This window comes from Leptopilina boulardi, unplaced genomic scaffold, assembly GCF_019393585.1.
Source record: "Leptopilina boulardi isolate dan_hultmark-lab unplaced genomic scaffold, ZJU_Lbou_2.1 LbouV2_137, whole genome shotgun sequence".
NCBI classification, from domain to species: Eukaryota; Metazoa; Arthropoda; class Insecta; order Hymenoptera; family Figitidae; genus Leptopilina; species Leptopilina boulardi.
The window spans coordinates 1,687,820-1,710,202 of record NW_026137682.1 but is presented as its reverse complement, the minus strand read 5'-3'; the positions used below and the strand labels follow the sequence as shown (position 1 = coordinate 1,710,202).

Here is a 22,383-nt window from a genome sequence, read left to right as displayed (position 1 = left end):
TATTTAATGTTATTGTTACATACTTACACACATATGTTAATATGCACATTATATTTTAATTTAACGTCATTTTTGTTTTTAAATAAATAAATATATGCAAAAAACATCTCAATTTTTAATAGTTTAGAAACTTATGTTAAAAATTCAAAATAAAAAATTTTGATACAGAAAGTAAAAAATATATTTCAATTTTAAATAAATATTTTTCAAATCGTAATAAACATATTTATGAACTTTAATAAAAATTTTTTAATAATTCTACAAACTCTTTTTTGAGATTTAATATTTTTTACATCAATATTTCACATTTTAACACGTTTTTCCTAAATTGAAAAATGTTTACTATTTCTAATGTTCTTATTGAAATTAAATATATATTTTTTTATTAAGCGTGGACCAAAACTCTATTTTTGTGAGTCTCTTAATTTTCTCCTTCTTCTTTCTCGCGCACTGATTCTCAAGTACAGGTGTAATTTGCAACAACTTCCGGCCTTGAACGATCATTATATATATACCTTCCAAAAACAGTGCAGCAAAGTTTCCTTTGTTCGTCAATGACGCCCACGTGCGTGATGCACATGTGTGTATATAAATATGCGTAAGTCCTACCAAAGCGAAATATTACCCTATAAATACATACATGTATATTCAAGAAGCCACATATACATTTTTAATGTTCATATGTACGTAAAAATGTGTAACGTTATTTTCATTGCGAAGGTAAAACCCCCTGATTCATCTACATTTTAACTTCTCTGATGGTATAAACAAAAATTGTCTGGCAACAGTGAACATATATATATATATATATGTCTACTGCTTTTTTCTTGAACTTTATAAATATGCGCTTCAGATCGTTATAAAAAATTCGTATATATATGGACTCAATTCTCCAACGGTGGCGTCACACCATGTGAATTTAATCGTCAAGCTTCTTTACCTTCGTTTTTAACAGTAAGGAAGTTAATGACTCGAACGAATATGGGACTTTAAGTAAACGATCCAGGGACGCAATAAAATTTATGAAAAAGCAGTTTTTTCCCTCGAAATTATATATATATTCCAGAAAAAAATAAGGAAAAAATTTTAATTAATTTTTATTAATAAACAGAATTTTCTGTTTGTTTTATGATGAATGAATTTTTAAATGATTCTACCCAACCAAAAATTTCAGTATTATACCAGAGTTAACTACTGGCGCAGTACTGGTTCAGTATTGGCTGCCGTGGCTGGGCATTCTGTACTGAACCAGTACTGGTATTTTCATTGTATCCGTACTGGTGCAGTACCAGCCTCCCAGTACTGGCAAACCAGTACTGAGCCGATATTGAGCCAGTACTGGCTCAAATAGATTTTCTTTTTGTTTTCAGATATGCAATAAACTAAAAAAAAATTTCAACGATCGAACTAAAAATAAATAAATTTGTTTATAAAAAATTAATATTTTTTAAAATAAAATTTATAATGTAAATTTAATTTAAAAAGTTAAATACAATCGCAAGTAAAATTGCACAAATGTTATATTATCAATAATATAAAATATATAATTAACCTTTCTTAATAGAAATTATAAAAAATAGTTAAACCTACAAACTTATATATTTCAATGGTCAATAAAATTATTGTAATTTGTTTCTGGATGTTATTCTTCAGTTTTTTTCCAAAAGTGAATTATAAACAAAAATTTAATGTTAATTTAAAAATAATATAGATAATTTTTTTATTCATTACAAATAATTAAATAGTTAATTGCATAATTCATAATTATATACATTATAATTATTTTATAAACATTTTTATTTTTACTGAACTGTTTTTATATATTGTAAAAATTTTGGTTTTATAATAAACATATTTTTATATTTATTTTTTGATTTTTTTAAAATAATAATTTGCAATATATATTATAAGAAGGAATGAAAATTCTTTGTGTTTTCGATTTTATATAATAAAATATTAATTAGTTAGTTGACTAATTTAATTAATATTTAATTTGTCTTGGGTTACTAAAAATTTCAGACACTTTTTCCTAAGTATACCAAAAAAGTATTACCTGGAGTGAGACTTATCTCTGTTACAGTTCAATCTTTCTTTTCATATACAAGAAATTACAAAACTGCCAGTACTCGGCCAGTACTGAACCAGTAGTGGTTACCAGTACTGGTGCCAACTCTGGTAGCCAATACTGGTAAAGTATTGGCCAAAGTTACGCCAATACTGGGTGCCAGTACTGCGCCATTAGTAAATTTTTGATTGAGTAGATATGATTAATTAACAATTACTGTACATGTGATATTAAAATATAAGAATTAAAATTTTTTGCACACATAGAGAATCGAACCCTGGGCCATAGAGACGCGAAGCGCATGTAATTTACCACGCAACCACAGTGACTTATGAAAATTTATAATACTACTTCTTCGATGTTAATAAGACGCTTTTATAATTTACATCTGAAATTTTCCATTATCTTTAAGATTTAAATTTAAATATTTAAAATTACTTCTATTTAAAAAAAAAAAAAACATAACTTTAAAAACAAAATATTATTTACCAAAAGTACATAATCTTCAAGTTCGAAATTTTAATTTTTTTAAAAATAGAAAATTTTTCTTCTCAATAACTTAACAAAATCTAGAACAATGATAAAAATATGGAATGCTATACATATATATAGTACAATAGAAAGGTTTAAATATTATAAAAATCGTTGCCCTTTTTTTTTTTGGTTTAGATTTCACGGAAATAAGAGAATGATGATCTTGAAATTTCATCTGTCTTGCCTTTGTCTCTCTGAGAAGAGATTGAAAGACATAGGACCGTTGAAGACACCTGCGGGAGAACAATAGTTGACTCGATAAGAAATGCGTCGACTTCGCGAAGGGCAAATCACAACGAGAAGCCGCGCTCTCTTTTTTTCTATATATATGCTACTTCTATAGAGATAAACGTCGTCTATCTGTCGAAAAGGGACGCGTTTGTCTTGAAATTTCAATGAATCCTTTTTCTTTTCTATACCATTTATATAAATAAAGACTTTCCTTTCCATTTTATTGTCAATAATAAAAGTGATAAAAAAATATTTTTAAACTCAAATAATAAAATTCAAATAAATAAAAATTCGGCTCAAAGATATAATTATATCAAATGAAATTCTGTAAAATGAAAATTCTAACTAATGATTTTTAGAACTTATTTATGCGTCCCGTTTTTTTTTTTTTTTTTGCACTTGAAAACGAAGAAAAAAATTTATGTGAAATTCCTTCCTGTATATACATATGTCAATATAAGTATATTGCCATAGATATACGTTCCAGGGTCGTTGTTCTATTTTCCAATAGCATAAAAGATCCATTTACTTGAAGCAGTCGATATTTGATCATCGATGCTATTTAGAAGGAAGTAGAACACTTTGGAACAGTTTTACCATTCTTGGAATACCAGACGAGGGACCACAACATGACCCTCTACTCTCATGAATTGTTTTATCGTGCTGTTCCTTCTTTTACATCCATTCCTCTTTAGAAGGAAGTATCCTTTCTAAAGAAATCGAATAATTTTGTTCTCCTGTTGTGCTTTTTATATTGGTATTTTTAAATAGCAAAAAAAAGACAATTCCTTTTTTTTTAATGTCTAGAGAACAATTTTTCACTCTCATTGTTGTTGTCTATTTTTGTGTCATTGTTACTTTTGTCAATAGAACACCATATAAATAAGGCATTGTTTAAAATTTCTAAAAATTTAAAAACATACGACAGGCAAAACTTTTTATATTTTTAAAAAAGTTTTAATAAATTTTGAAATGAATTTTATTTTTTATTAGTGTCTGACTTTTTTCTTTTGAATTTAGTAAAATTTAACTGATTTGAAAGAAAAATGTCAATCACCAATTCAAATTAGTTAAAATTTTTACTAATTCTTTGAAGAGTATGAAAGAAAATTTTTGCTTTTTTTGCAAATCCGTTAAAATTTGTAAATAAATTATTATAATTATTAATATTAAATTGAAAAATAATGAAACTTGTGTCGAGTTTTCACGCATCATTTGCAAATTTCATAATCGGGTAATAGAAATTCACTGATTGCAAAATGTCGCTTCACGTACACGTTCTTTTTGTATCTATTTAGCCCAGATATCAAAGGTCAGAGGTTCCATATTTAAATCTGCCTTTATATTCCAATAAATTATTATTATTATCATTATTACACATTTAATTATATGGAATTAAAATTAATACGAAAGAAATGAGTACTTTAACATAATTTAACAATATAACATAAATTGAAAAATATGCTTTATAAATTATTATTATAAAAATAGTTGGTAAATTTTCTTATTAAACAAAATAAAAAAAGAATACGTTTTTTTGAGAATTTTTATTTGTTTGACTTATTATTTGCAAAACTTTCATTTGCAAGAATTAATTTCCAGCAGAAACTTTTTTTGGGAGCGAATTTAAAAAATTAACCAATCAGAAATTACCTATAAACACTGTAAAAAAAAGGTATTAATTTAATACCGATTTTGGGTACTAAATTATCATTTGGTTCTATTTTAATATACCTAAAATCGGTACTGTTTTAGTACTTTCTATTTACAGTGAAATTTTGATTAGTTAATTTTTAAATTCACGTCGAAACATATTTCTGACAATTTTTTATTCGAACAAATGAAAGTTCTGACAAATAAAAATTCGTTCTAATAGAAATTCTGTGAATTAAATGTTCCCAACCAAAAATTTCAGTATTATTCCAGAGCTGACTACTGGCGCAGTACTGGTTCAGTATTGGCTGTCGAGACTGGGCAGTCTGTACTGAACCAGTACTGGTATTTTCATTGTATCAGAACTGGTGCAGTACCACTCTGCCAGTACTGGCAAACCAGTACTGAGCCGATATTGAGCCAATATTGGCTCAAATAGATTTTCTTTTTGATTAATACTAGTTTACAAAAAGTTCTAGAGTGAACACGATGAATCTTTTTGTTAAAATATTTTGTTCATCAAAATTTTTTCAACTTGATTTTATTTTTCAAAATTAAAATGTACTTTATTTTTTTTTTTTTGTGGGTAAAATTATTTAAACAAAAAGTTTCCTGAGACCAAGTCTAAAACATTTTGCAATATTTTCTTTCTGTTTTCAGATATGCAATAAACCAAAAAAAATTTTAAACGATGAAACTAAAAATAAATAAATTTGTTTATAAAAAATTAATATTCTTTAAAGTAAAATTTATAATATAAATTTAATTTAAAAAATTAAATACAATCGCAAGTAAAAATCAATAATATAAAATATATAATTAACCTTTCTTAATAGAAATTATAAAAAATAGTTAAACCTACAAACTTATATATTTCAATGGTCAATAAAATTATTGTAATTTGTTTCTGGATGTTATTCTTCAGTTTTTTTCCAAAAGTGAATTATAAACAAAAATTTAATGTTAATTTAAAAATAATATAGATAATTTTTTTATTCATTACCTAATTTCAGGAATTTAGTATTCTCTCTAAATTTGAATCAGTGAAAAAGTCACTGGTCTCAAATCAGTCGCTAAATTCTAGCTATTTGAATCAGTAACATTTCACTGATTTTCAGTCAAAGTAATTGATTCTCCAGTGAAATGTCACTAACTGTCAGTGATAACTACTGATTCAAATAGCTAGAATTTAGCGACTGATTTGGGACCAGTGACTTTTTCACTGATTCATATTTAGAGAGTTCAGTATTTATTAAATCATTATATTTGAGATGAGTTAATTTGTAAACTAATTTTGTTTTATGTAAATTGAATTGAATTTCAATGTTAATTTATTTATATTTGATATAATAATTAATAAATTAAAGTGAATAATAAAATAATTAAATAGTTAATTGCATAATTTTATATATAATATATTTTTATTATATATATTTTTATACATATTTTATAAACATTTTTATTTTTACTGAACTGTTTTTATATATTGTAAAAACTTTGGTTTTATAATAAACATATTTTTATATTTATTTTTTGATTTTTTAACATAATAATTTGCAATATATTTTATAAGAAGGAATGAAAATTCTTTGTGTTTTCGATTTTATATAATAAAATATTAATTAGTTAGTTGACTAATTTAATTAATATTTAATTTGTGTTGGGCTACTAAAAATTTCAGACACTTTTTCCTAAGTATACCAAGAAAGTATTATCTGGAGTGAAACTTATCTCTGTTACAGTTAAACCTTTCTTTTCGTATACAATAAATTACAAAACTGCCAGTATTTGACTAGTACTGAACCAGTAGTGGTTACCAATACTGGTTCCCACCCTGGTAGCCAATACTGGTAAAATGTTATCATTCCAAAGTTACGCCAACTCTGGCGCCAATACTGGGTGCCAATACTGCGCCAGTATTTGTCAGTACTGCGCCATTAGTAAATTTTTGATTGGGTTTGGTTATATAAAAGTTCTGTAGTATATATAAAATCGATTTAATTGAAATTCTGCAAAAAAAAATTCGACTAAAAGAAAATTTTATATCTAATGAAATTCCATCAAATAGAAATTCTACCAAATTAGTTTATTCATGCTTCTCAATAACTATTTGACATGTAAAAAATTGAAAATGAAGTTTGTAGGAAATGTTCGAATCTTTGTTGTTTTTTTTTAAATTTAACTAAAAATAATATTTTTTTTACTATGTTCCTGAATTAGCAATTACGCTTTGTTTTCGAAGAAAAAAATTTGGAGCCACATCATGATTAACGAATAACATAACATAAGTAAATATATATATATATATATATATATCTTCTGTTTATTAAAGTTTCTTTTGATTTTTTTTTCTCGTTATATTCCTTTGGCAATTCATGGCCGCCCAAAACACAGTTTGACCATCAAAACACCCCGGGATCGTTAAGAGGTCTGGTTTGCATCATTCGAGCACGTTTTCATGTTAAGTCTTTCTGAGCCTCGAGAGCAAAGTATGAGGAGGGGTCGAGAGTAGAAATGTAGTTTGTCGAAAGAAGTAAAAAAAAGGAAGGAAAAAGATTATTGAGGCATAACGAGGGGTCGACTAAAGGTCTCCCTCTCCTTCTCTCTCTTCCTTTTTTTATCTCTCTTTCTTTTTCTCTCTAGGTCTCCAAGTCTCGATAACAGTCGATCATTATTTTCGGTGCTCAAATTTCAAGTAGGTTTAATGGTCAATATCCTTTGACAGGACTCGGGATTGTTTTTGACCTGTTCCAAGTTTGAGATTTGAGACAAACCTTGGTTTAGGACCAAGTGTGTATATATATCGGGGATCCTATCTTGGAACTATTTAAAAAGTTTAGGGGTCCGGGGCCCTATCTTTCGTCTCAGAAAACTTTCAAATGAGGAGAGATACCCCTTGTTGTTGTCTTAGTATACGTCTGTGTTTTTAAGACACGCCAAGGTTGAAACTTATAGTGAGCCTAGTTTACACTGTAAAATATTCAACCAATATACATACAGCAATACATATATACACACACACATAATGAGAATATCTATGCGATGATGATAATCAGCTGACAAACAACAAACGGAATCTCGACAATTTTCTTTTTCAATATTTTTCGACTCTCAAACTTTACACTTGACCTTTTTTTTTTTAGTTACTTTACTGATTTTAGCAATTTTCAAATTTTTCCATTAGAAAAAAAATTAAATAAATTATAAATCTATTTTTTCCATTGGGGAAATTTTATTTATTTTATCAAAAACTAAATGAAAATCTATTTTACTAACCTGATATAAGTTTATTTATTTTCTTCTTCTTTTTTTTTGTGAAACAAATTTCTTCTAAATTACAAGTCAAATAAAGCGTAGGTCTCTAATTTCTTGTTCAATTTAAAGTTTCTACGAATTTCAAAGTGACACCTTCGTCTATTTAAAAAACGTAAATTATTTGAAAAAAAAAATTTGCACTAATATTTATGATCCCTACGACCGTGGTGGAATTTTTTTTTACTCAAACCAAAAATATATAATTTATTTTAATTAAATAAAAATATATAATTTATTGTCTCATATAGCTAAATAAAACTATATTTATTTTAATCTGAAAGATTTAATTTCCATATTTATTTCTAATATAATAATTTTTATAAACAAATTAATTTTTTTCCTTTGGAGTTGTTTATTTAATACTTTATTTATTAATACATACCTAAGAATACTAAGAAGATTTTGTAAAAAAAAAAAAAAAAAAAAATTTTTTTAATAATATTATTTGCAACTTTCTGTTTAAATAAATTTATAGTAATAGACAATTTTTTAATCGTCTTTAATACTAAAAACTAGTTATTTTTTATTGAACTTCATTTTTTTAACAATTAAATGATTTAAGAACAAAAGAATAATATACAAAATTTATTTAATTCAAATAATCGATTATTTGACAACTATCAAATAAATATTTACTTGAACCAAATAATTTTTTAATAAACATCAAATAATTTTTAATTGAATTAAATACATTTTATTTGGACCAATAATTTATGTATTTAAAATAAATACCATTTAATTAACTCAAATAATAATTATTTAATGCAAATAAATATTTATCTGATAAATAAGTCAAGTGTCTGATTTTTTGAATAAAATAAATTTTTTCTTCACTGTATTTAACCGAATCTAAAAATGTAGACTAAAAATTTCACAAGAAATCGCTTGTTATATTTATATTTTTAAACATCATTTCGCGTATAAACCGGTATTTAATTTTTAAGTTGATTGCATATTTAAAGAAAGCTTTTTAACGAAATGATTAATGAAACACTATTTATATGAAATATTTCGATGCCTCTTGTTATATTCATTTTGATTAGTATAAAAAAAAGGATGACCATTGACCAATTGTTGAAAATGAGTTTGGAATTGTTGGACTCAATCAATCTTGTTCTCCCCTCTGAGAAATAAGTGTTAACTTATAAAGTGAAGATCCAATGGAGCGTTAAAATCAATTTTATTATCAAAATCGAGACTCACAGCCTCAAGGGGTTAATAGTGGATATCACAACCACGTACGATCGGTCTAATAACGTAAGAGAGTTAGCTCTCGTGATTCGCATCACGTGCCCTATAAGTATCACAAATAGCGTGCTAGATGCTCGTATATAGTTTGCACTTACAGTGGCGTATCAAACAATTCTGTCAAGTGTTTTATCTTTATCAGAACTCTTTATCTTATTTCTATCAGATTATTATTATTATTCTATTAACTTTTCTAATTAAATCTTTAATATACATAAATTATTCAATTGAATAATAAAATAGACAAAAAAAAATAAAAAACAAAAATTATTTATATAATTAACATCCCAACCAAAAATTTCAGTATTATACCAGAGTTGACTACTGGCGCAGTACTGGTTTAGTATTGGCTGCCGAGGCTGGGCAGTCTGTACTGAACCAGTACTGGTATTTTCATTGTATCCGTACTGGTGCAGTACCAGCCTCCCAGTACTGGCAAACCAGTACTGAGCCGATATTAAGCCAGTACTGGCTCAAATAGGTTTTCTTTTTGATTAATACTAGTTTACAAAAAAAGTTCTAGAGTGAACCCGATGAATCTTTTTGTTTAAATATTTTGTTCATCAAAATTTTTTCAACTTGATTTTATTTTTCAAAATTAAAATGCACTTTATTTTTCTTTTCTGTGTGTAAAATTATTTAAAGAAAAAGTTTCCTGAGACCAAGTCTAAAACATTTTGCAATATTTTCTTTTTATTTTCAGATATGAAATAAACCAAAAAAAAATTTAAACGATTAAACTAAAAATAAATAAATTTGTTTATAAAAAATTAATATTTTTTAAAATAAAATTTATAATATAAATTTAATTTAAAGAATTAAATACAATCGCAAGTAAAATTGCACAAATGTTATATTATCAATAATATAAAGTATATAATTAACCTTTCTTAATAGAAATTATAAAAAATAATTAAACCTACAAACTTATATATTTCAATGGTCAATAAAATTATTGTAATTTGTTTCTGGATGTTATTCTTCAGTTTATTTTTCAAAAGTGAATTATAAACAAAAATTTAATGTTAATTTAAAAATAATTTAGATAATTTTTTTAATAATTACCTAATTTCAGGAATTTAGTATTCATTATTTATTAAATCATTATATTTGTGAGGAGTTAATTTGTAAACTAATATTGTTACAGTTAAAGCTTTCTTTTCGTGTACAATAAATTACAAAACTGCCAGTACTCGGCCAGTACTGAACCAGTAGTGGTTACCAATACTGGTGCCAACTCTGGCAGCCAATACTGGTAAAATGTTATCATCCCAAAGTTACGCCAACTCTGGCGCCAATACTGGGTGCCAGTACTGCGCCAGTATTTGTCAGTACTGCGCCAGTACTGCGGCATTAGTAAATTTTTGATTGGGATTATATTTCATTCACTGAGAAAAATGTTTAGTCAAAGCAACCAAAATTTGTTTGGGCCAACAAAAAAATTTTATTGGTATTTAAGCAACCAAACTATTTATTTGAGTCAACCAAAAAAATTGGTTGAGTGTTTTTTGTTGGCATAACAAAAATGTTTGGTTAGCCTAACCAAATTTTTTTTGTTAGGTCAACAAAAATGTTTGGTTGATGAAACCAACAGTTTTTTTTGTAAGATTAAAAACTTTATTCTACCTTATCTCTTTTCTTTTTATCATTTTTATTTATTTCATTATTTATTTATTATCAATTTAACATTGAATTTATATTTATCCAATTAAAATATTTGAGGACTTTGAAAAATCTCATCTCCGCCTGGGATCGAACATCTGTTTTAAAACTGAAGGCCGGGAGCTCTAACCACTGGACTACCCATTCTTGTGAAAGATTTAGACCAAACTATTTTGTTGTGTTAACCAAATTATTTTGTTGTCGAAACCAAATTTTGGTTGGAATTTAAAAATGTTCAACCAAATAATTTTGTTGGCCAAACAAAATGTTTGGTTGAGATAACTCTACGACTTTGTTTCAGCCAACCAAAATTTGGTTACAAGAACCAAAATTGCCTAATCAAACAATTTTCTTGCAAACACTAAATTTTTTTTCTCAGTGTTTATTTCAAGTTATTACCAATTGAATTATTTATTATTTTTATTTTTATTATTATTATTATTATTATTGTTATTAATATTATTATTATTGTTATTATTATTATTATTGTTATTATTATTATTATCTATAGCTATATATGAAGAATTAAAATGTATTTCTAAATTTCAGAAGAAAAAATGTAAAATTTTAAAGAATAAATTTTATAATCTAAAAATTTGTTTATTTACACAAATTTTTAGGCAATCAAATTTTTTTTTCATATCGCTATTACATAAATTTTTAAAAATGATGCAATTTTTGTTTACTATGGCTTATTTTCTAAATAGATTATATCTACAACTTCACTAAAAAAAAAAATTTTCAAAAAAAACCCACCATTTCGAAAATATAATTATTTGTTTTTTTTTTGGAAAAAATGCACTAAAGAAAATTGCACATTTTTGTTATTAAACATGATAATCATATTTAAAAAACGGTGCATTATTTTCAAAAAATTTTTTTTATGAAGTTGTAGATAATTTATTTATAGAAAATAAGTCATCGTAAACAAAAACTGCATATTTTTTAGAAATTTGTGTAATAATGATAAAAAAAGTTTGATTGCCAAAAAATATGGGTAAATACAAAATTTTTAAATTACAAAAATTTTTCCTAAAAAAATCGAAATTTTTTCTTCTACATTATATAATTTAGAGAAACATTTTAATTCTTCAAAAGGTAATATTATTATAGTTTTTTTTCTGAATTCCTGTATCTAGCAAGAAAAATACCTTAATGCATAAATACAGTTTGTCTAATTGAAATAAAAAATAATTTTTTGTTCAAGTAAATATATTTATTTGAATCGAGTAAACTTTTTTTCTAGTCCATAAAGGAAAGAAAAGAAAAAGTGCTAAAAATGTTTTTTTAATACTGTTTAAAAAAAAAAAATAAAAGGTTGACTAATTTTTACTATTTGTTAAGACTTTTAAAATTCATTTTCAGAAAATATTCACATGTAAAATATTATAATAATATTAATGATAATAAATTGAAATTCAATTAAATTTAATATTGAGTTAATTTTTAATTAAAATTTAAATGAAATTTATTTGAAATTTATATAGGCAAAACAAAAATTTGAGAATTTCATTTTTGAAAAGAAATTTTTTTCAGTGTGAAACGATCTTTTCACTTGTTTCTCAGCGTGGGGCGTGTAAAAATGTAAAAGGTTTCTTGCGCCCTTGAGAGGTGGTCCATGGGGCCCGAATGGTTTTTTAGCACGATGCGAATATACACTGGATAAAGAAAATATCATTGCCCCCACACGAGGTCCCTAACGCATTACCTCCACTGGTTGATGTTTTTTTTTTCTTTTGTTTTTTATTATTGCACATGCTCAAGACCTAATATTAAAAAAAACAACTGTCACTTGTCTCGAAAATTCACACTGTGTATATTTAATTATTATTATTATCAACTCTCCAAAATACTTTAGAATTAGACAATTTTTCGTAAACACTTATAGTCGAAATGTTCAAAAAAAAAAAATACAATTTTCACTCGCTCAATAAGAAAAAAAAGACAAAGTTTATTTTTAAAATGAAAAATTCATATTTGAATGATTTCGAGGATATCTTTTGCAAAACATTGACATGTATGTTCAAATGAGAGTATATTATAAGTTTTGAAAAATCTTTCTCCACGGATTTCGAAGGTTGTGAAAGAAACTGAAGTTGATGAATGGGAGACAAGGGGATATTATTTTCGAGAGAAGTTCTCCTTGCTCTTTTTTTTTTTCTTTTTTTACCCAAGAGATGCGGTTGTGAGCCGCGGGTGCTGAAATAAAATTTGAAGTTATTACACCGCGCAATATAGGGACCTTACCCGATAATTATTTTTGTAGTCGGCACGAACGTGCCATCAACAATAAGTGAAGATCATAAACGTAAAGCGTTTTCTTTTCGAATAGAATATATAAGTCAAAAGTAAAGAAAAATAGTAAAAAGCCCTTGCAGCAATCATGCGAAGAAACACAATATTTGCTTAGGACGTGCAAAACATACGAAAAAAATCTCTTTTCTAGAATATAAGAAAGACGACTCCGAAAAAAGAAGTGTGAAAATATTTTTCTCTCTCTTCCTCTCATATACATATATATATATATATATATTTTCATGAGACTCAAATATCTCATCTTTATTTAAAATTCGATAACACGCACATATATGTTGTTATTTATTTAAAATAAAATCACTTTTTCTTTTACTTGAAAAAATTTTCATTTAAAACAAAAATATATAGACTTATTGTAAAGAAAAATGTATAATTAAAATAAAAGATTTTCCAATTTTGAAGAAATTTGAAAAATGGCAAAAAGTGAAATTTTGGTACTCGACAAATTATTCCAAGTAGACATTAACAATTGTGTAAGAGAAGAATACGTAATTTAGATGACAAAAAAAGAAGAATAACAACTCGCTTTAGAAAAAAAATACAAAGGGTGAAAAAGTGGGAGACATTCGAAGGATTTCTATTTTTTTTTCTCTCTCTCTTTCTCTACGGAGAAATACCGTAAATTTGGTACATGGAGCACTCTGAAGAGCAAGAAGACAATATATATATATATATATATATATATATATGTATACAGGTACAAAAAAAAGTGGAGGTAAGAGGCATAACTCTAAAAGGATAATCCCGAATAACGCGTCAGATCTCTCATGTCATGTTTTCGAGGGAGTGACAGTTGACTTTTGAATTTTCCTTTCTCTTCGAATCTTCTTTGTCCTTTTCATTGTTATACCTGTCTCCTTTTGCTTTTCATCAAAAAACGAATAATAACAGGTGAAAATCCTTATTTAATTCAAAGTATCTATTTTTTCAAACCATTTATCCCTTAATATTAACTGGCATACAAAAAAAAAGAATGCTAAATTCGAAAAAAAAAATTATACACAAAAAGACAAATATCGCACGTATTCAAAAACAAATTTTCTTATATATGTATATATGTGTGTATATATATTTTTGTTAGAAAACTTAAGACCGTCATCATTTTAGAACCCAAAAGTCATTATTTAAATTAGATTCTGATCTTTTGTAGCAGGTACACACTCGAAAAGACGCGATGAGAAAGTTTTGAAAAAGCACCTTAACTTTCGTATAATCTAAAGATAAATACAAACACTTTAAAGATTTTTACTAATGAAATTAGTATTTTGCATTTTTTTTTCTATCACTATTTCCAAAAATATTAACATTTATTTAACAATTACGAGCATTAGTCTCATCTGAAAAATTTCTAATATCCAAATTAGACGTAATGTTTTAAGTGAAATTGTCTCCTATATAAGAAAAGAGAAAGAGAAAGTAAATATCACAGGTACGAATAATAATAAACTCAAATTTCGCTGGAAATTTCGTAACAAATTCGGCACACCCGAGAGGATCGAACACCAATAAAATATTGAGTAAGCTATATACATGTATAGTCAAACAAGAATTAAATGGCAAAAGCTGACATTCAATATATATGAGTTTTAAGGAGGAAAATTTTTTTTTCTTTAACCGAGAGTAAAAGACATAGTGAGAATAAAGTACATATATACATACAGAGAAAAAAGAATTGTTGTGGTTACTAAAAATTAAGTCCACGCAACAATTCCGGATTGTTCAATATAGAACCAGCAGTTCCTATTTGTTTTTGGGACAAAAAAAAATTGTTAAAATGGGATTGTTATTAAAACTATTCGGATTGTTCGGTAAACAAACAGAATTGTTTGATAAACAAAGAAAATTGTCATGGAACAGTTGAAATAACAAAACTAAATTGTTAAATCGGCAATACAATTTGTTTTATTAACAAAGCTTTGATCCGTCTAATACAATTTGTTCAGTTCCTTCGACTTCTAAACACAGAAAACTAAAAGGTATTAAAATAAGCTGCAACGCTTCTTATTTTAATCAAATTTTTCTTATTTTAATCCATTTTGGTATTAAATTAAGTAAAAATGGATTAAAATAAGAAAAATTTGATTAAAATAAGAAGCGTTGCAGCTTATTTTAATACCTTTTAGTTTTCTGTGAAATAATTTCCGTAGGTCATATCACAAGTTTCATTTGCATTAAAATCTGTGGAACATGCAGCTTCTGAATCAAATTTCTTTGACCTGAAACCAAAAAATTATTTTGAGTTGAAATTTGTTGTTAAATAATATTTAATATACACTTTGTATTTTTTAGGGTGAGGTTATGTTCAATAGTAACCGAGTATAACTTACCGATAAACGATGAAATTGTCTCTTCAACCATTTACCACACTTGCAAAAGATTTCTCACTTTAACCGTATTCATTATTTAACAGCACTTTGTCATTTTAAAAAAAAAAACTAATAATAAAAGCAAAAGTGGCACATTTGCCAAAAGCAAACGACGCGACGATCTGCACGCCAGTTTGCGAGAATATAAGATGAACACGTAACATGGAACAATAAACCTGTCAGCTGAACAAATCCGGATTGTTCCATCAGCAATCGACAGAGAGTTTGCTTCTACAACTGTACGGAATTGCAAACTGACAACAAAAAATTCTTATTGTTGCCACAGTTTTCCTAAAAGTATCAAATTGAGACCAAAAATTGCATCAAATCTTTGCAACGTTTTGATGCACATAAGTTATATCAAAAAGAGATCGTTTTGTGTATCATTTTTAGAAATGATAATATACGAAACGGTCTCATTTTTTGATACAAAAAATTTAATCAATTTATATCAATCATGGCCGAATTAAATCGACTCAAAATTAAACGAATTTTTTTCAGATATTTTGGTAATAGTACAATTGCGGAGACTATTTCACTATTTAATTTGAAAATGAAAATAACAGAAAATCAAAGACAATGTGCAATTCGATAATTAAAAAGTGACAGCTTATAAACATAACCTAAAATGCATGAGAAAAAATTTGTCGATAAAATCAATATAGCCGAGCTTTTTAGAAGGTAGATGGCAGCACTCATCTATTTTCTTTCTTTAAATTTTTTCTGAATCGTTTTTATAAAAAGCAAAACTGCCATCTACCTTCTATAAAGCTCGGCTATATTGATTTTATCGACAAATTTTTTCTCATGCATTTTAGGTTATGTTTATAAGCTGTCACTTTTTAATTATCGAATTGCACATTGTCTTTGATTTTCTGTTATTTTCATTTTCAAATTAAATAATGAAATGGTCTCCGCAATTGTACTATTACCAAAATATCTGAAAAAAATTCGTTTAATTTTGAGTCGATTCAATTCGGCCATGATTGATATAAATTGATTAAATTTTTTGTATCAAAAAATGAGACCGTTTCGTATATTATCATTTCTAAAAATGATACACAAAACGATCTCTTTTTGATATAACTTATGTGCATCAAAACGTTGCAATAGAAAAAGATACAACCAAGTTTACTGTGTGTTTAAACAACATACATTTGTATTGACAACAATCTGAATTGTAATATTAACATTTCGAATTGTAATATCAACAAATCTACTGACAACAATCCAAAAATTGTTTGCAAAACAATCCCATTTTTCTCCGTGTAGGAAAAATGATAAATTCTCCAATCTCTATCACAATAAAAAATTTGCAGTATTATATCAGTACTATAGCAGTACTGATCGGTTTTTAATTAATTTAACTTTTCATTTAAATTTTCTTTTTTTAATTTAATATTTTTTCTTTCCACGTTCTTTAAATCATAATAATAACAGTCTTAATAATAATAATTTTTTTTATATTTTTTTTATATTTAATTTCTTTCATAAAATTTGTTTTGCGTTTTTAAAAATTTTAGACACTTTTTTCTAAGGACATCAAAAAAAAATATTACCTATAGAGCAGAGATAAGTTTCATTAGAATAGCGAAAATATTCACTATTGCAGTGAAACTTTATATGTTCCAGTTAAAGTTTTCTTTTCGTACACAATAATTTCGTCCAGTACTGGCCCAGTATTACATGGGAGTAATCTAGTAGTACTGATTTTTAATACAATAATACAAAAATTTAATACTGAACCAGTACTGGTGCCAACTCTGATAACCAATACTGGTAAAATCATCCTAAAGTTGCGCCAATACTGCGCCAGTAATAAATTTCTTGTTATGTATATATAAATGACCTGTTTTCTCAATGAATCAAGTTATTGAAACTGCGAGTTGCGGTTCAATGACGAAAAGAAACTTAACCAAATTATTATTTAAACCGGTATTTGCAATTTCTGATTGTATAGAAATTTACATAATACTTTTTTTCCAGACAAATCAATAGTTCACTAAATAATCTATTTTGAAATTTATTAATTTGAAAATGCTCCATGTTTATTTTTTCTCAAAAAACTAAATACGCGGAAACTACATTCGTATAAAATTTAAATTCCAAAGTTGTATATTAAAAAAATATTAAGTTTTACAATAAAAAAAAAATATCATTTTTGCTATAAACGATATTTAAAATTTTAATTCATTCTCATTTTCAATTCCACAAGAAAAAAATAGTTAATTCAAATTCTTTTTATTAACGGATTTTTTTATTTGGAAATAAACTCCTGCGTGGAATATAGAAATGTTGAAGGTTTCAAGACTTTGGAAATATTGTCTTTTATGTCCGATAGTGAATATTTTATTCCGCTTGTAAATATCCAACACTCAGGTGAATAAGATACGTATATATATGAGGAAAGGTGTCGTTTCCGCAATATAAAATCTTGTCACGAATTACTAGAGAATGCTGAGAGAATTTACATAAAAAGATGAAAAAAATAAATAAAAATAAAGATCTTCGCACATAGAAATGTTTATGATATATATTGTTACAAATACTTATTTTGATTATTATTATTATTATTATTATTATTATTATTATTATTATATACATATAGATAAAAGTCATATCGTGAAACATGTTGAGTCTTTAAAAAAAATTTCTTTTTGGTTATTTGTTATCTTTTTGCATACCAAATACCTTATATATTATGCACCTGAATCTATATTGACATCACCTGAACTTGCGAATTGAGAATGTGTGTGTGTGTATGCGACAACCACAAAACTTTTTATTATTCTCAAAAAAAAAAATTTATTTTTTTCGATCGAATAAAAAATACTAGTTAAATATTAACATTTTTTTTTCTATTGCGGGAATAGATATTTAACATATGATAAGAATTTTCAAAAAATTCTATTAGCATATGTAAATAATATATAGTGGTGTGACCTTATAATCTGATAAATATTTAAAATTTTTAAATTTTCTTACAACTGTTAAGAAATATTAATTATTATTTATAATATAAGCAGTTGAATTTATATTCTTTGGCAAATTATCATCTGTAACATTCAAATTTTTATTTCTCATTTGTTATTTTTAACAAGTATAATATAATATATGAAAATTATATAACGTTCTTCACCCTAGGAGCAAATTTTCAGTTTTAAAATTATACCTTTGCCAAATGGATTTGAAAGTTAAAAGTTATTGTTGTCTTTAAATTATGCCATAATTATACAATATTTATTATTCACACAACGATAGAAAGTGTATTTATTTAATAATAATATAAAATCGAATTTTTTAAATTTCTTATAAGTCTATATATCTCAATGATAACATGATAAAATTATTCTTCAATAAATTAAAGGGAATTCCTCATGAAAGCAAATGTTTTTCGATTTTTTTTTTTTTTTGCATTTTTGCTTTTCTTAATGTCTCTAGAATGCAGGTTTAAAATTTTATGATGAAATTTAACTCCTATCAAAAGTTATAGCACAATGTATGTACTTATGTATGTATAATCAAATAATGAAAAAAAAAATTAAATGTGTTTTTCTCAAAGAGTTATGGTTGTTTCTGCCGTTTTCTCTTGCTATTTAAAAAATTTTTTTTCAAATTTTATTATAAAGTAAACGAGTAAAAACTATATTGAATTTTGATGTATTTTTCAAACAATTCATGAGGAATTCGTCTGAATAAATTATTATCACAATAACAAGAATTGTGTTCAAATTATTTTTGGATTATGTACATTTAGATAAAATTTTAATTCATTTTTCGTTCAAATAACAAAATGAAAAGTAAAAGATAATATTTTCTTTCAACTATATTTTTTAATATTTTTATATACACAGAAAAAAATTATACTAAAAAAATGGAAAACAGAAATAATGCTCTCTCTATTGTACAGTACCACTATTATTTTTCAAATCAAAATCAATTAGTCCTAATGTCAGAAAATTTAATCTTTATCAAATGGCAAATTTTTTAAAGTTCAAAGTGGCAAAAATAAAATTATTTAATACATTATATTTGTTTATTAAATATCGTTTTTGACTTAATAAAAAAGGATATAACTTTTAATTTAATATTGATAATAATATCCCATTACAGATTTTTCTCTAAATTATAAAATTTCATAAATAATTACACCGAAAAAAATAAGTTCTTAATTTTAGAGGATTTCTCTTCTTTTGACGCATTTTTTCCTCTTATATATGAGCACTAAAGTATTCATATCTAATTAAGAGGATTTTCCTCTTCTATATTTTGAGAGGAATAATCTCAAATACAGAGATATTCATCCTACGTTAAGTTCAGAAATGTCAATCTTCTTTTTTTAATTAAAAGAAATTATATGGGTTAGTTCACCCTTTAGAACTTGGATTTATTTATTTATAGGAAAGTAAATCATTTTAGAGAACGAAACATGGCAAAAACACGATTTTCTATTTAATAAAAATACTAAAATTTTTTAGTTTATGAAAAATACTTTTAACTTAGATTAATTTAAAAATAAAATGAATAGTATGCAAGTGAAAAAGTTTATGAATTATTTACAGAATAATTTTTATTTACTTCCTTCCAAAAAATCGAAAAATTAATTTATAAACATTCCTACAAATTGACATTAATTTATTACGAAGCTGTAAAATGAAAAATTCTGTAATTTTTTGCCTAAAAAATATTTCTTGTAGTTTTCATTAATCAGCAAATTATAAAAAAAATATTTTTTAGGCAAAAAATTATAGAATTTTTATTTTAAAAAATCGTTTATCATAAACGTTGCGTATTTCAGCTTCGTAATTTATTATAATAACATTATTGATTATAAGTAATTAATATTATTTTCAAAATTACACATGTAATTTGTTAGTCCCACTTTACATAGAAGGTTTCTTAGTGGGATGTCCATTATTTATTTTTTAACTGTCAGTTTTCGAACAGTTTGAAGGTGTGCGTAAAAAAACAAAAAACTATATTTCTAGAGGAATAATCTCAATTATAGAAAAAAAATCTCAATTGAAAAAGAAAGATTAAAAGTAATCATCTAACCAAAATGTTCTTAATTAAAAAAAAGAATCCTCTATTTTTTAGATGAATATTCACATATTGAAAATAAAATGTAAAAGTAAATGTTGAGAGGAATTTTCTTCTCATTTTAAGATTTTATTTTTTTCGGTGTATGTTTTTAAATTTTGACATTTTTTGTGTTTCAATGAAAAAAAAATTTGTCTGCATTATTTTCAAATATTATAAAATTGTTTACTAATATTGTATACAACTTTAAAGATCCATGAAAATAAAGACCTTTGAACGTAAAGAACATTTTTTGCTCATATTCCACTGTAAAATTAAAAATAACGTCTTATTAAAAGATTATCTAACAATTAAACAACACTAAAAACGAGGGGGAATATCTTAAATTATACAGTGAAGCTATATCTTCCAGTGTATAGTTGGTTAGCATAAATAAGTGCAAGTACACAACATAGGCAACTTTGGTCATGGTTGGATAAGGTCCTTCGGAAATGGGTGAACAGGACACGAGGTCTGTTACGTGAGAAAAAAGGAAGGATAGATCGGCTTTTGCACAGCGGCGCGTTGGGATTTTTTTTTTTTAAACTGTTGAAGCACGAGCCGACTAATAAACCTGCTGGAGCTGCGCTATTACTATTACAAGAAAACGCACGATGAGTTACTCTATGGCAATATAAGCGTTCACTTATATATATATATAAATGAATATGCATAATTGCATAAGCAATCGGAAATAGCAAAGGGCATAGCTGCTGGAAATCATAGCAGTTTATTGCAAGGACCGAATAATTGATATTAATGAGCATATATTCATTTTTACTTTGGAAAACTCGCCTCGCGAATATGGACAAATCCACGGAACCGTACGATTTAACAATATAAATATATAAAAATTTTTTAATTATAAGCACACATTTTATTTATGGATTTATAAGTTAAAAAATATATTCAGGAACTATAATGTTTCAGGGCTTTTTTTTTACTTTTCTATTAGTTAAATTTTACTAATTCAAAAGCAAAAAATGAATCACTATAATTTAAATTAGTTAAGATTTTTACTAATTCAGATTTAGAGAGTAAAGAATTTTATTAAGATATAAATAATTTTTAGACCGAATTTTTATTTGGCAGAATTTTTATTTTACGGAATTTTTTTTACCCGCAACTTTTTATTCAAAATAATTTTAATTTAACTGAATTTTAATTTAGCATAATTCTTATTTAAAAGAATATTTTAATAAGTGATACGAATTTTTCAATAATGTCAAAATTTCTAACTCGCCGAAAATCTTCATTTGTTGGAATTTTTATTTGTACGAATTCTTATATTTGATATATAATTTTTAAAACAATTTTGTTTTTTTTTTTCTTAATTTGTCCGAAATTGCAAATGTCCGAATATGCAATCAAGAGAAAAATTTCGGCGCGATTTTTAAAAATTGACCAATCATAAATTAACAAGAAAATGGTAAAATTTTCAAAGCAGCTCCGAATTCTTTCTGTTGATATATTTATTTGGCCATTTGCAATTTTAAATAAATGAAAATTCAGCGGTTTAAGAATGGTATTAAATACTTTTTTTTTAATCAAAAAATACGAAAATGTGAAATTGTGACTAACTTTTGTTTAGACTGTCCGTAGGTATTTTTCCGGTAAAAAAAAGGAGTATTGTATCTTAAGGTTTTCGGGGTCGCTAATTACGAATACGATGTCAGTTTTTAAAAATTTTCTAAATTCAAAATGACGGATTCAATATGGCGAGCAGCTTTTTAAAAATTCATCATATTCGCCTGAAACTCGATACTCAGGGGTTTTTGAGGACACTACTTACAAATTTGATTTTAGTTTTTCAAAATTCAAAATGGCGGATCGAAATTATTACAATTTTAAACCGCCATTTTGAATTTTGAAAAACTGATGCCAAATTCATAATCAACGACTCCAAAAACCCCT

The 22,383-nt window shown here is 25.7% G+C and overlaps 1 long non-coding RNA gene across 1 annotated transcript in view; it reads right to left on the bottom strand.

Annotated features, from left to right (window-relative positions):
• Positions 1-22,383, bottom strand: part of LOC127291408 (uncharacterized) — a 68,018-nt gene that overhangs the window by 31,345 nt on the left and 14,290 nt on the right. The gene's annotated exons all lie outside the window — the stretch shown is intronic.